This window comes from Natrix helvetica (genome assembly GCF_964273705.1).
Source record: "Natrix helvetica genome assembly, chromosome: 2".
Lineage (NCBI taxonomy): Eukaryota > Metazoa > Chordata > Lepidosauria > Squamata > Natricidae > Natrix > Natrix helvetica.
In genome coordinates this window covers 46,729,367-46,747,623 of record NC_138552.1, presented here as the reverse complement: position 1 = coordinate 46,747,623, position 18,257 = coordinate 46,729,367, and positions in this window count along the sequence as shown.

The following is an 18,257-nucleotide window of genomic DNA, read 5'->3' as shown; positions in this document are numbered from 1 at the left end:
GACTGGGCCAGCTGCCAAGGTTCACCATCCCACCTCCACAAGCTGAAGAAACTCCTGCTAACAATCCATGATTAATTGCTGGGTGGTTTTCGCTCTGGGTCACAAGGTGATGGGTGTGCGAATGCATGGGGTGTGGTTTATCTTAATTACCAACGTAACTATAAAAGGTGGTGGGAAGCACAGGATGGCAGCTTAGTGCTTTGTTGGTCAGTTCGTGCCGAATGAAGAATACAAACTGCATTTACAAACCGTTTCTGTGTTTGGCTTGTTTCATTAAACCTTTGGAACCTGACAGCACGCATGCACACCAGAGATCTGGAAGAGGAACAGGTGATGCCATGCATGCCAGGCAACATGGCTTCATGTGCCATTTCGGGCATGTGTGCCATAGGTTCTCCATCATGGCCATAGGACATCAGACGCAGTACTCAGGATCACTTCAACTACCATCTTCAAATTTAATTCATTTTCAATGCAACAGTACTCCCTGTTCTTGACTAAACTAGCTGGAATAGTTTAGAAGACTAAAGGATGGCATACATAGGCAAATTTGTTTTATTACTAATGGCAGCGTTCCGATTATTGCACCCATTGAAAGAATAGGTTTATTGGATACATCATATTGGCACAGCTGGTGAAAATCAACTAGAAATTCCCAGAGTTTTCACCTAGTTAAAATTCAAAGTTTACTCCTTTCCCAGGTCATCAGTCACATTGTCCAATGGAGGTGCTATCCGGTTGCTTGGTTACTTCACTCCTCCCCTCTCAGCCATCTGTTGCAATGACCTTGGTTCCCGCAGGAAAACTTTTTGTTTTGACGGCCAAGCCAGGCTATCTACTCCCCTCCCCCTTCCCATTCTGCCTTGTGGAAACCATGAAGCAGCAAAAGATGGCTCAAGCCAGGTTCAGTTCAGAGTTGACAACTAATTACATTCATATTCCATAACATATTGTGGTAAAACAAGTGCCCTGTTCACTTTTCATTCATGTGCAATTTTCCATTAATGTGGAATGAAAAAGTAGAATCATGTCTTCTGAGTATACTTCTCACATCAGTAACCAATCAGTTTCCATTCTTGTTTATGATTGATCAATGAATTGTCTGAAGAATGGAGACCATTCTATGCAGATTTCCTTCCCCCCCTCCTTTGAGATGGAATTTAGTGCAATTACGGGCTCTATATCCAATAATCACATTATACTTATCTAAAAGACTTCCTTTTTCAGAGTGTCACTCTGAATTCCATGGTGGATAAATGGTGGATTTAAAAAACTACCATTTATCTGAGATTAATATACACATACTATCATTAAAAAGGAACCACAGGTTGTTCCAATTCACATTGATTTTTCCAAGTCATTGTTATGAATCAAATGCATAACACATCATTAAGTCATATGCTGGTAATCTTGCCAGTTATATCAACCAAGGGGAAAAAAAGTTGCTGAAATATAAAATTCATCACATGTTAAATCCATGATGTCCAGCCTTGGGCCTTATTCTAGTGTAAGTGTAAGAGAGGAGAATGCCCTTTTGAATGGCTTTTGAAGCGTTGGAGGTTTTTTTTTTTTTAATGTCCTGCATTGCAGGGAAGATTTGCAAAACAGGTTAGATTGTGTAGTGGTCACTTTTCAGATCATTTTATTAAAACATATTTGTTCAAAAAACAAATGTAAGCTAATATTATGTAAGAAAAAGATGTATGTATGTATCAGAGGTGGGTTGCTCTCAGTTCAGCCCAGATCGGCCAAACTGGTAGTAGCAGAAGCAGGAAGCTCCCCTCCCCCACCCAGACACTTCTGTGCATGCACAAAAGTGTCGCACGAGCACAGAAGTGTCACATGAGTGTGGGAGCGCACACAGGAGCACGCTGAACCAGTAGTAAAAAAAAAATTAACAACCCACCACGATATGTATGTATGTATTTGTTTGTTTGTTTATTTATTTATTTGTCTTAGTGTCTGGGAACTAATGAAAGATCCACACTTGTGAATACATTTCACTATTTGAAAAAAACTGTTTTAACCAAGACTAAAAGTGAGTCGAATCACACATTATCTTTTCAACATCTTTTATTTCCATTCAAATGTTTCCTCATTCCCCCCTCCCCCTCTCTCTTGCTTTTCCTTATTGCACCATTAGGTGATATTTTTTCAGAGTCATAAAGTAAACACAAAGAATTTTCTGTTACATTTATTATTTATTTATTATTTATTTATTTATTCAGTCGCGCCCTCTCCACGAAGGGACTCGGGGCGACGTACAATCAAATAAATAGGCATGTGGCATGGAGGAGGTAAATACATCAACATTTAACAATTCAAATAGAAATAAAAGCCACGAAATTAAGATAAATAACAGTAAAATTACAACAATTAAAACAATAAAATACCCAAAAGATTTAAATTTACAGTTTAAAATTGCCAGGGAGGTTAGAGAGTTCTAATTAAGCCAGGCCGGCTAGTTGGAACAGGTGGGTCTTGAAATATGAAATATTTCCGTTGTTTGGGGAGTGAGTGCACAGTAAGCCAAGTTGGCTGTTATTTGTTTTTCCTATGAAGACTGATAGTCATCTGTCAATACCAATTGGACTAAATATTCACCCCCACAGATTTGTTTAAGACAACATTTGAAGCAGCAGGGTCCCAAGCAGATAACAGCAGAAATGCATCCAAGCCCTAGGTGGAGAAATACTATACATTAGCAATCAAGAGAGTTTCTCAGTGTAGGGTCCTTAAATTTAAATTGGACAGCTTCTAATACATGGGAAGCTTTATAGGTACAACACTGTACATTGTACAACAAAAGACTTAATGCTGACTTTACACATAGTTGTTGCCCCTATGGGTTGTGTATCTAATGATTCATTAGAAGTCTTTTGGATAGCAAAGAAAGATTTGAAGAGTGGAGTTTGAATGAGGATGTCTAGGAAGCTATGACTAAACATTTAAAAGTCTTCACCTCCTCAGTTTGGTAGCTGTCAGTTTTCCAAAAGTGGGAGTGATTAGCATGCTGATTAGTGAATGCAACCACCTTGTTTTTCACATGGTTGATTTCCAGCATTTTGGATTGACAGCTAGATATTAGTGCATGGAGGGCTCAGACACAGCTCCACTTGGAATATAGACAGAATGACAGCATCATCCACATATAAAAGAATGGATTTTGGTTTGCTAGCTAGAGAAGTAAGGATGAAGGATGAAATACAGTTCTAGTAAGAACCTGGACAATAGAGCTGAATTTTCCCCTCTTATATAAAATAGATTTGGAAAACCTGGAGTGGGTTCAATGGAGATCTGGTTTTATGAGGAACTGTTAAAGGAGCTGAGCATACAGTATTTATTATTCCAGTTATATATCTTATTTCAAACAACTCTGAGCAATTCACAGAATAAAACATACAATGTATTCAAAAATAGTAAAGCATAATAATACTGTGGCTTAATAACAATTCCATAAAGCCTATCAAAATCAAATAAATTTAGCAATGAAACAAATAAGAAACATAGCCTTACTGTTTGCCCCATAAGTACACACCCATTAATCAACTAATCTGCTCATATAATAATAATTTTACAGTCCTCTTGGACAACATTACAGACAGTCTGAACTTCCTAAGAGAAACTATTCTATAGGAATGGGAATTCACTGAGAAAGTCAGATGTTCCCCTACAAATCTTGAAAGTCCCTTAAAACATTCTGCCCTGAATATAGTGCCGAGGACAAGAATATCCGTTTAGAAAGAGAAGGTCCTAAAGAAAGTTGAGAACCAAGTCATATAAAGTTTCACAGATTAAAAGTGGTTTTTAAAAACTGTACCCAGAAGGCTATGTGTAATAGTGCAGATTCACCAGCAAAAGATGGACAAAGATTCTCTACCTGGAATTCTAGAGGAGCTATGCACCCATACGAATTCCCAAGTCATATGCCTCTCTTTAGGATTAAGTGCAATCCTGTCCATAGACAATATAAGAAAGCAAATAATTTGTGGATACATGGTATCTTTATCTTATTAGAGATTCAGGTTGACAACTGGGGGAAGACTACAGTAAAAGCATGGACTCATCCTTATTAGAGGCTTTCCAGTAGGGACAAGTCATGGCCATGGGTTGCAAGCCACGTGGTAGATTCCTATACTGAATAGGAGATTAGATGACCTATAAAGTTTCTTCCAAGTTATAGATTTTATGTGTCTGCTATTATATGTGCTGCCTATTGAATTGAAAGATGTAGTGTAAACACACTAATTAATGTAATCTCAGACAAAAAACCTACTGTAGTGGACAGGATATAAAATAGCTTCATTGATTAGACATATATTTTCTAATATTGCTTGACAGGGTTTAATGTATTTATTTTTTCCTTCCTGAATCGATGGGGATTTAATCTCCCATTAACTAGTCAGTCTTATATTCTCCAGCAGCCTTGCAAGTTAGACCCTTTTTTTTTCTTTATTGCCATTCTTCACCTATTGCTTAGAATTTCTTAATAACCCACTATCCATCATAATATATCCCAATTTATCCCTTTGAAGTCTCTTCGCTTTTATAATCATAGGGAGATTGTGATGGGTTCTCTTATTTTATAGAAACCTGCCTTGTCAGGACGTGTCATTCAGCTAATGAACTGTGACTGCTGACTTCTTCCTATCAGTGTAGCTGCAGTGTTGCCAAAGTTTGAAGCTGTTTGGAATCTAGACAGTTTGGTGACATATCTCTTAGAGGGACTGACATACTGACATGTGTTTAGGATTCACACATCCTCAAAGTAGCCAATTTAAACCTAAATATATTTAATATAACTGCCCATTATAATCTGCTTTACCCAAAGCTATATCCTACGTTATCCTACTGGATAAAGGTCAGATGAAGACTAAAAGAGAAATACTCTATATTCACACTATTTTTTAAAACAAACTCAAAAATTAGAATTTCATTCCTATCCTCACCTGGTATTTATAATAACTTGCTAGAAGTACTGTAAATTAAAGTCCTGATGAGTGTTTATTCTGCTTTGTTTAGGAATATTTTTCTTTAACAGTTTCAGAATTTTAGGAAAATTGGAACTGTGGAAATTATAAATAAGAATGGGAAAGCAATCTGTCCCTGTTTCTAATGTTATTCCACAGCCAAATAATAATAATATTGATAGATTATGTTGCAGAAATGAAGACAGAGGTTTACTTCAAGTTAAACAAACTGTTAAAGAAGGAAAGCATGCATGAGCTGATTACATAAAAGACAGTCAAGAAAAAGCATTGATGCAAGTTGAAATTTGGAACTTAATGAATGTGGAGGAAACGAAAGAGAAGTATCAAAATAACATTAAAAATGCTAACAGAATGCAGGCAAGGTAAAGCATTACATGGTCAATTTCTTTTTTCTTTTTTGAATTTTTTATTTTATTTTAATTGAACAAAAACACACACAAAAAGAATCATCCTTCAATACATCTTGTAGAAAGCATGTCGATTGGTTACAAATAACTTTCGTGCATTTCTTCCATAGTCATTACTTGTAGTTCATAATAGATTATACACTTTAAATCAAAAATCTTTTTATATCTTACCATCAATATATCACAATTCTCATTTGACTGCAATTATTTGAACGTGCTTCTGCCTGAACTTATTCATACTTAAAAACACAACCACATAATGGCACTTGTTAGCTATTTCAAAAATCCTCCAATAACATTATACTTTTATGACATATTCTGAGTAAAAATCAATTCATAAAGTTTCTAAGCTTTTTTATTGCTGTTTAGAATATTATATCCAAGTTGCTTTTACCAATACCAGAGCATGTATATATTATTAAACAATATCCATTAATATTTCCTTATTGTTGTTATAACTAGCTAAAAGTCATTTACTATTTATACCCCAACTCCTCTCGTCAACCACCCCCCACAAAAAAAACATTATACCTTTATGACAAAACCTAAATAGAAGTTTGTTGGTAAAATTTATAGGTCTTTTTCCCAGGTCACAATATGCAATCTATATCCAGATTTCTTTTACTAGTTTAACAATACACGGTATATATCATTAAGTTGTATCCATTATCATTCCATTATTGTTAATTATAGTTATTTAATTGTTGACAAATAAACATTTAATAACAATCTAAAACAATCTAAAAATTACTAAATTCCTACTTATTGCTCAACCAAGATTAACTAATTTTTTATTATCACCTTTCATTGTCAATCTGTATCTTTCCAATAACAAAACAATCTTATCTCTCTTGCCAATTGTGGTGTCAGTCTTCTTTTTATCTCCTTTATAAGGTTTTTATAGATTTTTCTCCGCACTTTGTTGCTTGAAGGATCTCTCAGGTAATCTTGTTGCCCTCCAATTATTTTTAAAGTTAGCTTATTTTTGGTTGTCAATCGTGTTTCTGAAAGAGATTCTCTTCTTAAATCCATCATCATTACCCTTTTTTCTTCTTTTGTATCTTGAAATCTGGGGTAGACCTCCAATTCGTCGAAATCTCTCTTCCATGTTCCCTTCATTCCACTTTCACCCACATTTGCCCCATTAATAAATTTATCTTTTGTCTTGTCTTTATCTTCTAAATCTTCATTCTCCCCTTTAGTTTTTGGGGCTCCAACCCCTTCATCTTTTGATGTGAGAAATACTAGCTTTTCCAACTTCTTCTCAATTCTCCCATATCCTTCCAATAAATTTTGAATTCCAGCCAAAATATTTTGAAGTTTAAGGTTTCCTCCTCTGAATCTTGATCCATGTTTCCAAAAAAGAAGAAAGAAAAGAAAAGAAAAACACTGCCACTCTAGCCTTCCAAGCCTCTTTTATTTTTTTAATTTTATTGATTTAAGCACAAGGGTTTTTTTGTGCTCTTCAAAAGAGAAGGGTTCTGTTTTGTTTTGTTTTTCCCCCTTTCTCTCCCCTGTCAGAATAATTCTCACAGGCACCTGCAAAAACAATTTGTGCCCTTGGCTCTTTATCAGTTTGTATAAACAGATTACAAACCCTTCAGCTACAAAGTCAGTGAAAACAAAGAGAAAAGAAATAAGCGACACATTGTTTCAAAAACTCCAGTTTCCGACTTCCGAGTGGCAATGTTGCTACTTTTCTTAATAAAATTTAATAACAAGTAGTAGGAAGAATTGTTAAAAACAAAAAGAAAGGTTTTAGTCCAGAAATCAAAATATAAAGTAACAAAGAGCAAAAAAAAAAAAAAAGGTTGTTCCGTTCACTTTAAGAGAAGAAAGGAAAAACGTTACAAGCACTTCAATCCACAAAATATGGTTACAAAGAAAAAAAGCTTTCCAATGCAATCCAGTATTAATTAATTTCACACCTTAATTCTTGCTTGAGGATCTAATTTGGCTTTTTTTTAAAAAACAATGTTTTTAGGGCAGTTTTTTCCAAAATAGAAAAAAAAAATCTCACCAGATGGACTTACTTTCTCTTTTCACTTCCTTCCTTCCGGAGCCATCCCGGCTTCATCAGCCTGGGGCTGCCTGTTTACCGCTGGCTTGAAGAACTTCCCTTGGGTCAATCAGGGACTTTACGATGTCCCTGAGACCAGCAAGGCTTTGTCTTCCTGGTCACTGTCTCTACGGGATGGTTTAGGTCCAGCTGGACCGTCCTGTGGCAAAAGTGTCAACGGCAGTTTCGGAATGTCGAGACCGCACGTTGTGTCATCGCGACGTGACTCCTCCTTCCTTCTACATGGTCAATTTCTATGAAGATTTGGGGGAAAGGGAATGAAGATAATCCTGCCAATGGCTCACAATTGGAACATTTAAAAAAAGAAACCAAGGGCTTGATTTTGATGGCTCAATTGAAACTAACAGAGCTAATACATTCAAGGCCAGAACTGAGAAATCATCACATGAGTCAAAGTGAAGATTGTGCAAAAAGCAGAAGAAACTGTAGATAGGTCACACACTCATGCAAGAAACTGCATAAACTGATTTAAACAACATAACACAACTCCAAAATGATTCACTGGAACATCTATAGTGAAAAATCTGTGGGAACCTAGAGGTAAAAAGAAGTTGAAAATCAGCAGGCTAAAAAAATTGTAGCTTTTCCAAAAACAGATTGATAAAATCTTGGCTTATAACAAACCAGATTTAAATGTGGTTTAAAATAAGAAAATGTGGATAACTGATGTGGCAATACCAGGGGATAGAATAGAAGACAAAGGGTTAGAAAAGATCACAAAGTATCGAACTCTAAAAATTAAAGTTGAAAGATTTTGGCAGAAACCAGCCAAGATAGTCTTAGTACCATAGCATAAATCTTGAGTGGCACTTTTTCCAAATTTCCATGTGTTGATTACAGAAGATCACATTACTTGCCTCTGCCCATATACTAGCCTGATACATTAATACATCTTTAATTTGGATAAAACAATAGCTAAATATATATATATATATATATATATATATATATATATATATATATATATATATATATATATATATATATATATATATATATATATATATATATATATATATATATATATATATATATATATATATATATATATATATATATATATATATATTACAACCCCTGGTATGACTAATCCCAGTAAGGGTATGGCTAGCTGATGAGAGCTAATTAGCTCGAAATAGATCTATCCTAGTCTCCCTTTATTTATTTATCAGTACAATTACAACATATATATATATATGTTTTCGTAGATTTTCACGGGTGTAGGTATGCTGGTTTTGTTGTATTCGGGTCTTTTCCTGTGTAAAGTTGAGATTGTCTTTGCAACGTTTCGGCAGGATCGCACCTGCCATCTTCAAGCGTAGGCTCAAAAGCCTTTTGAGCCTACGCTTGAAGATGGCAGGTGCGATCCTGCCGAAACGTTGCAAAGACAATCTCAACTTTACATGGGAAAAGACCCGAATACAACAAAACCAGCATATATATACATACATATACATACACATACATACATACATACATACATACATACATACATACATACATACATATATATATATATATATATATATATATATGTATACACACATATATATACGGTTTTGTTGTATTCGGGTCTTTTGTTGTATTCTTTTCCCGTGTAAGGTTAAGATTGTCTTTGCAACGTTTCGGCAGGATCTCACCTGCCATCTTCAAGCTGTGGGCTTAAAATGTGATCAGAGCTGCCGTCTTTCTGTAAGTCTTGGTGGGAGGGGATGGGGTGCTGGCTTTGTTTCAGTAAGTGGAATGATTGGTTGTGTGGTTGTATCATGATTGGTAGATTGGTGCTGATTGGTGCAGGCTGTGTGTGCATTGTTGTTTTGTATTTTAACGGCTTGGGTGGTGGGTGGTGTTTGTTTTTTGGCTAGGGCTGGTTTCCAGATGTTTGGTAGGCGGGAGGTATCATCACGTTTGTTCATGCTGTGGGGGTGTTTCTCTATTTGATGGCTTCCATGATTATTCTCTTGTGGAGGTGTTCTGTTTTGGAGATTAACCTGGCTCCTTCAAAGTTGATTTCATGTCCTGTAGCTTTAAGGTGCTGGAAAAGGGATGAAGTTTTTTCTTTTTTTCTTACTGCGTTCTTGTGTTCTGTGATGCGTGCATTTATCCTTCTGTTTGTTTGTCCTATGTATATTGCTGGGCAGATTTTGCATGGTATTTTGTAGACTCCTTGGTTTTCTAGTTGGATTTTGTCTTTGGGGTTTCTTAAGATGTTGGTTATTTTTTGGTCAGTGGTGAAGGCTGTCCTGATATTGTGCTTGTGGAGAATTTTGCTGATTTTATCTGTGGTGCCTTTGATATAAGGGAGGAGGGCGATGCCATTGTCCTGTTCTGTGTCTTGGTTTTTTGGGGGAGTCTCTTTTTGGATTAGGTTGGTGATTGTTTTTCTTTGGAATCCATTGGAGATTAATACATTTGTTCAGTTTTCAGGTGGTCTTTGTCGGCTAGGCATTTGGTTCTGGAGATGAGGGTCTTGGCTACAGAGTTGATCTGTGCAGGGTGGTGATGGGATTGTGCATTTAAGTAGCGGTTGGTGTGTGTTTTTTTCTGGTAAATGGTGTGTCCTAGGGAGCCTTTAGGTTTTTTGTAGATTAGGACATCCAGAAAGGGAAGTTGGTTGTTTGCTTCTATTTCCATGGTGAATTGTATTTTGGGGTGTAGGCTGTTGAGATGTGTGAGGAAGTTGTCCAGTTTTTCTTTTCCGTATGGCCAAATCACGAAAGTGTCACAGAACACCTCCACAAGAGAATAATCATGGAAGCCATCGAAATAGAGAAACACCCCCACAGCATGAACAAACGTGATGATACCTCCCGCCTACCAAACATCTGGAAACCAGCCCTAGCCAAAAAACGAACACCACCCACCACCCAAGCCGTTAAAATACAAAACAACAATGCACACACAGCCTGCACCAATCAGCACCAATCTACCAATCATGATACAACCACACAACCAATCATTCCACTTACTGAAACAAAGCCAGCACCCCCTCCCCTCCCACCAAGACTTACAGAAAGACGGCAGCTCCTATCACATTTTAAGCCCACAGCTTGAAGATGGCAGGTGAGATCCTGCCGAAACGTTGCAAAGACAATCTCAACCTTACACGGGAAATGACCCGAATACAATAAATCCAGCATACCTACACCCGTGAAAATCTACAAAAACAAATATATATATACATACACATACATACATACATACATACATACATACATACATACACATATAAAAGCAAGCCTAAATCAAATAATTCAGCTAAAAAAAATGAAGTCAAGCAAATGAAATGTTATTTGGAAACATTTATGCACACTTGGCTAAAAAGTCATAAGATCTTTTTTTTTCATTTGAGGAAAAGATGAAATAAAGAAACAAAATCTGAGTCCAGTCAAATACATGACCGCTCCTACAAAATCAGTTTTCATTTTTTATCATATTGTATACAGAATTGCTCAATGCAATAAATCTCATGCATCTGAGAATATTAAGACTTACTTATTGATAGAGTTAAAACTGCATCATGGGAGTCCTTGCCTAAACAATGCCTTTGTCTAACAACGCTATTTCCTGACAAATCACAGATTTAGCAGATAATCTAAATGGTCAAATTATTGAAAAGTTAGAAAGCCATCCATTTGCCATTCAGATAGATGAGGCAATAAAGATACACATTTGAAAACATGTTAGGTATGTTATCAGAGAAACATAAATAAAGATTTTCTTTTCGGTAAATAGATTACAGAGATAGATAAAGCTAAATTACTGATAGCATATGAATGGAGCTTCCTTAACATGGCCAAATTCCGTGTGCTTATATGATGGAGTACATTGTGTATCAGGCTGACAAAAAAAGTCTTCAGGCTTTAATAAGCCAAAAATCTACTGGTGCTGTTTGGGCAAACTATACTGTAAGACCCACAGGCAAGCTTTTGCTTTGAAAAAATTTGAGTTCCAGTTTTTAGAAGGTTGTCTGAACAATTATCAATGATACGAACTACATAAAAATCAGTACTGTAAAGAAACAATGTCTGCAAGATTTTGTGAATATATGGGGTCTGAATATATACGTCTTTGTAATTTTACTGGGAGATGGCTATCTCAGGAAATATTTCAACATGTGTTTTTGAACTAAGAAATACATTTTATCAGTATTTAACTATGGAAATATATAATACTGCACATGTATTTAATGACTATGACATCAATGTGCTGTGAACATATTTAAGTAGCATTTCTGATATACTGAATATTTTTATCGCTCTCTCTGCAATTGCAGAACAGTAAAATGGAAAATGAGATTTTAGACATATTCCCTATGTTAAAACAATTTATTGAAAGCAGTAGCAAAAAAACTAATGAAGATGTGAAGATTGCATTTTACATCTCTGGAATCACAGTGGATGGGAAATAGGGAAATTTGATTAGATAAGGAGCCCATCCTAATGCTAAACTGAAAACTGACACATTCATTACTGCCAAGTAGAAGCAATTCACTGACGTCTCTTCTGCCACTTCTTTGAAAATAAAATTCCTGACTATCTCTCCCTGAATGGATCAGTGTGCAAAATGAGGATAAAGAATTAAGTGAAAAGACAGTAAGCATTTTGATTCCATTTGCTGCATATTATTTGTGACGGCCTGGGATTTTCTATAGCTGCTACCAGTACTATAAATAGCAAATTCTGATGGAAAATGGGTATAGTACGGTAAGAGAAATGAAATTGACAGTCTCAAAAATAAAATCAGATCTCTATGAGTAGGCAAACTAAGCAAAATCATTCTTTGGGTTAAAAATATGGTTTTAAATGTTACTGTTTTCTTGTTTGTTTCCAATGAATAGGTTTTATTTTTACCTATCTGCAAGCTTCTATAACCTAGATACAGACACACTAACATTAAGCAATGCATTTTTATTATCTATCCTTAAGCTCAATGAAATCATTTGTTTTATGCATGGGAAACACACAAATTCATTTATCATTTTAAGGGATATAGCACTGCAAAGTTGGAAAAACTCTATCATAGCCATGGAACCTCTGGTGCAGGCAGTATTTTCAAGCTATAATCCTGATCTTTCAAAGAAATCTTAATGCCTGAAATAATAGTCCGAATATCAAGGTGTGATTGTTTTATTGACCAGAACACCCATCTCACAAATCATGGAATTCAGATGAATTCTTATCCAAACCATAATCAAAACCAGGCAATCTTCAGAAATGTACTAACTACATTCTTCAAAATAAGTGACAAAAAACAATGGAGCAAAATACATATACTGCCAGCATGAATAGTATTTCTCTTCCATGTATGCTGATGCCCTCTCTCAGATTTACTCACAACTGTTTCATAGTCCTATTGATTTGTTATGTCTTCATAAAATTAGCACTGCTCAAAGAGAGTAGAACATTACTTACTGGCTGTATTACAATTTTCACATTCTTCTTAATAATAACAGAATAACAGAGTTGGAAAGGACCTTGGAGGTCTTCTAGTCTAGCCCCCTGCTCAGGCAGGAAACCCCATGCCATTTCAGACAAATGATTGTCCAATCTATTCTTAAAAGCTTCCAGTGTTGGAGTATTCACAACTTCTGGAGGCAAGTCATTCCACTGATAATTGTTCTAACAGGCAGGAAATTTCTCCTTAGTTCTAAATTGCTTCTCTACTTGATTAGTTTCCATTCATTGTTTTATGTCCTGCCTTCTGGTGCTTTAGAGAATTGGTTGACTCCCTCTTCTTTTTGGCAAACCCTGAGATATTGGAATACTGCTATCATGTCATTAAACTGTCCTTTTCATTAAACTAGGCATACCCAATTCTAGTAATTTTGAGAAGCTTCTTTACTAAGCTTTAATTTGCTAAGATAATTTTAAAATTATATGTTTGAGTAGCAAGAAATTTATCAAAATTGCCATTTTCTCTTAATTTATAGTTTTAAAAACAAGAAATATATGCTTGATTAAGAATTCTCATACACTTACATGCTCATTCATACAAAGTATTCACAACAGGTGGTCCTTCCTACAGGAGAAAGGAAATCCATGTTTTATGACAATTCTTGTCAACTGCAGACTGGGTAAATTGCTTGTATTCAAAATAATACACCTTTCTGGTCAATCAAAATTGATTGATCAGTCAATTAAACACTGTGGCTCAAAGTAAGGTGATTGCCATGGTGTGCAACAAACAACTCATTATTTAAACTCAAAGATTCAGAAGACTGCAACCATAGTGATTAGGCAAGCAAGTGAACCATCAACAGTACTTTTCATCCATTTTCACCCAGAAGACCCAATCTATCTTTGCGGCATAACATAACTCATTTATATATGATATGCACCTGAGAAACTACTCAGTGCACAATCTAAAAATAGTTATGCTATGATTGATGCATTTCACAGATCAACAAATACCTTATTATCCATCCTGAGACAAAGCAAAAAGTGTACTGTTTCCAAAATGTTAATCTGAAAGTCAGAAATATACTGTATGTAAATCGTCAGTTAAAGTAATTTTATTGAGCATGACAGTTAAAATTGTAATAACTAATGCAAAGTAAAACAAATGTGAAGAAAAATGGAAAGTGCACAAAAGAAAGGAAAAATGAAAAGAAAGGAAAATTGAAAGAAAGAGAGAGAGAAGAAGAAAGAAAGAAAGAAAAAGAAAGAAAGAAAGAGAGAGAGAGAGAGAGAGAGAGAGAGAAAGAAAGAAAGAAAGAAAGAAAGAAAGAAAGAAAGAAAGAAAGAAAGAAAGAAAGAAAGAAAGAGCACGCCTGCTCATAACAAACACAATCAAGTTTAGTAATGTTGGAAGAAATGTCCTTCTGGGTTCGGCTCCAAGTGGGGAAAAAGACACTGGAGACATGGAGGCTGCTTGGAAAGATGGTTTTAATGGTGGACAGGACCACATGGCTTGAGCCCTGAACAGAAAAGTGATCACATGCTTCAATGTTGGTGGAGAAGGGAAGAGAAGGGAAGAGAAGGGAAGAGAAGGGAAGAGAAGGGAAGAGAAGGGAAGAGAAGGGAAGAGAAGGGAAGAGAAGGGAAGAAGGGCTTGCAGGGATTTTTATAATCTGTTCGGCCCCACCTATCTGTTTCCTGTTCCTGTGTAAGAAATGTATTCTGATTGGTTGCCAGACTCCCATGGGCCCATGCAAGGGCAACCCTCTAGGCTGCTTTGAATCCAGGTTTGATTGAGTTCAGATGCCATGTGGTCAGTTGAGTAAAGGCTTATTATCCTGCCTTAATCCCATCACAGCTGAAGAGGAGAACTCTTTATTATGTAAAGTGGACTAGCTTGGCCTTCTTAATGGCCCATTGACAAAGTGGGGATGGGCAGGAAGCTGCAGGAATTTAGTGTTTAAAATGTGTTTCTCCCTTTTTCACATCCAGGAAAATATAATATTCTGCCTTATCAATATTTCCTAGGATATTTCATTTTTCTGGGAGAGGGCTAGGTGATAACTTCCTACAGTAACTTATTACCTTATCTTGACAAAAAAAGCTTTATAGCTTCATTGGTCAGTCCTAGATAGCAAAGTTCATTAAAAGTCATCTGAAATATATTTACTATATTTCAGCCTTAATCAAATAAGCAAAAATCATATTCTTTTTTTCACTTTTCAGATCTTGATTGTTTTATATTCATTCATTGATGTTTGATGATCTTGATCCCTAATTCCCTCAAATTCTCGGACATGTTTTTTTTTCTCATTTTTTTTCTTTGTCCCTTAGCTAATTATTCACAAATTTAATCAGTCTCTTTTATTAATGCATTATAAGAAAGTCTTGCAGCATCTCCTTCCACATTATTCCCACAGCTCCTATTTTTAGATCCACTTTGAAATCAGACACACTGCTATCCAATAAAGCTTGCTCATATCATCTTTGAGACACAGTCTGCTTATAACAGCAGACATTTTTAAAATTAACTTCTGAGTCCATTGTTCACAAATATCCTTCAATATACCAAATGAGAAAGTATTTTGCCCCGTTCTGTATTAATAAATTAAACTGAAGTATTCTTCTTGTATAGTTGTAATCTTTAATTCTTTTATTCCACTATCCCTCTAGTGGTCAACCTTCAAAATCCCATCCCAATATTTTGAATCTGAAACACTGCACAGCCCAACGCATAACTATAAAGTTCTAAAATTGCATTATGACACACGAAACTGAAAATATGGTCACAATACAGTACTTAACTTAAGATCCGATGCATTTATTCATGTTGGAAGGAAATGAATAATATTTTTTAAGATCCAACCTGGCTTTTGAACAACACTTTGAGTACACAAATAGGACTTGTACAAAAATGTAGGCAGAGACAGAAAACAACATTTTTTTGAATTTTAATTTCATTATATAACAGTAAGTACATCGCATTTTATATATTACATTAAACATAATCTTACATTAGTATTGCTATTAGTACAAAATTTTATGGACTATAAAAACTAAAACTTGTAATGGGTGGAACTTGTGTTATTCAGATATAAGACATAGTTTCTTTTATTGGGTACCTTTCAATACAGTAATCAGAAACTCATCACCTACTATAGCTAATATTTAATAAGGCAAGGTTAAATATTGATTTCTAGCATGGAATTGTTATACGATTCTTACATTTCTCTCATTCCCTGGAATCACTCATGTTACACTGAGACATACACTGTGTTGCGTATTCTTCCAATAAATCTGATTCTGGAATTGATTCAAAGTCACTTGTTGAAATGGGCAGCTATACAAATTGCATCAATTAGCAAATGAAAATTAAAATTATGTTTATCATGCCTTCCTATGTGTAGTTTTGTTACTTGTTTTGCAGGATCCCAGTTTTTCATAATGTGATTGTACAAACCATCAGCTCCTGGGAGAACAGGGGACATAATCATGTGAAATGTTTTCACTCTGAAAATTGAAACTATTGATGACTTACAATGCTCACAGCTTAAAATGGAGCTGAATCATTTTGCAGTGATTCACCACAAAGCTTCCTGGTGAAACAGTTATTCTGGTACCTTATTGTTATGCTATAGATTTGAAGCTAGATCAATAGAATTGTAACTTTTTAATATATATCCAAGAGCTGCTATGTTAGATTAGTGGCTTAAACAACACACTTGAGTGACAGTTTAACAGAAGAAAAATACAATATCTACAGAATGCTCTTAAGGGAAATTCTCCTCTTCTAATATTAATAATAGACACAAACCTAGGGCCTTATATCTTTCTCCTGCATAGTATATTCTTAAATATATATTTAATGAAAGTCTATCCTAATGGTACAGAGGATGTTACATTTAATGGAGATAAATGGACTTTAATATCATAAAGATTGCACAGGAGCAATTTATCTGCATTGTGCCTTTCCATTTACTTGTAAAAGCTTTTCTGAGCTAATAACATATCATGTTATTTATTTTATATATTTACTGGGGTTTTTATGCTGCCCCAATTCAGCAGTGATCAATGACTGGCTATTATTCTGACAAGGATGTGGGGAGTGTCCCATCTCATTTATTCTTCTCTGCCCTAATTTTTTAGAATGGAGAAAGGGAAAAGGAGAGGTATTTATTACTCCTACATGTAATAAATCTTCCTTATGAATATTATTTTGAAAGAAACAATGTGGCAGCCAACTGGAGCACCTAATAGAACAGAATTCAGTTTTCTAGTATAGTCCATATGGAAATCTGGACTTGTGAAACGTCTTGGTTTACATTAGGGGTGTAAAACTGATGACCCACGATGGCCAGATGTGACACATGCCAGCCATACCCACCCTGGCTCCACAAAGGCAAAAATATCACAATATGTCACATGACATGATCAAGTTTGAAACCCGTGGCTTAGATGAACCAATAACCATGATCAATTTAATTAAAGTGGCAATAAATTAACAACACCAACAGGCATTTCCCCCGATCTAGATAGCAATATACATAGCTGAGTCCTTGGAATAAATTTGATTTATGCTGCTATTCTCGTGCATCAAATACATATACACTGGCCTATTCTTCTATCCTAAGCATTGGATCATGGCAGGAAAGAAAGAAACAAAAGAGACATCAATTCATACTGGCTATGAGTTTTAATCTTTAACAAAATAAAAATGAGATCTTTCAAGGTTCTGTCGTTGGAATGGTCAGACATGATGTTGTTTCCAGTATCTTCAAATAATCAGCATGGTACAAAATTAACTACAAAAACAAAGTGGCATATTTAGAGTGTTGATTGAATTTATAGTGTTTATAACAGAACAATCAGAATATCTTTCGTATGAGTTGCTACTGAAATATGATTTAGAAAGTGAACAAGGCAAAGGTTGTTATATTACTCCAAGGTTGATTGCCAGAATGGATAACGCATAGACTGCTGGTGATGTAATAATCAGGTTAGACTGATGTTCCATATCTCATGGCATTGTCCCAGCTCTAGGAATTTTAAAGATAATGCATCACAGGATGTTTTACATATTCATTTCCCTTTTCTATCAGTTGTTTTTTGTGTGTGTGTAATTTTTTTTATTCTTTTATTTCTATATACATTCACAAATGTACAATCTCATAGTTACTATTAATATTTATCTGTTGACTTCCAGCATTTATCACAATCGGTTTAAGAATATAAAAAACACAATCGGGGTCCCTTTCTTGCCACTCCGTATATCCATCTTATTTTGCAACAGCCCTACTCCTTCTTTCTACCAGTTGTTTTTCTGTTAAATATTCCTATGAAGTATATGGAGTATATGATTCAGTATGCTTCTCATAGGAAT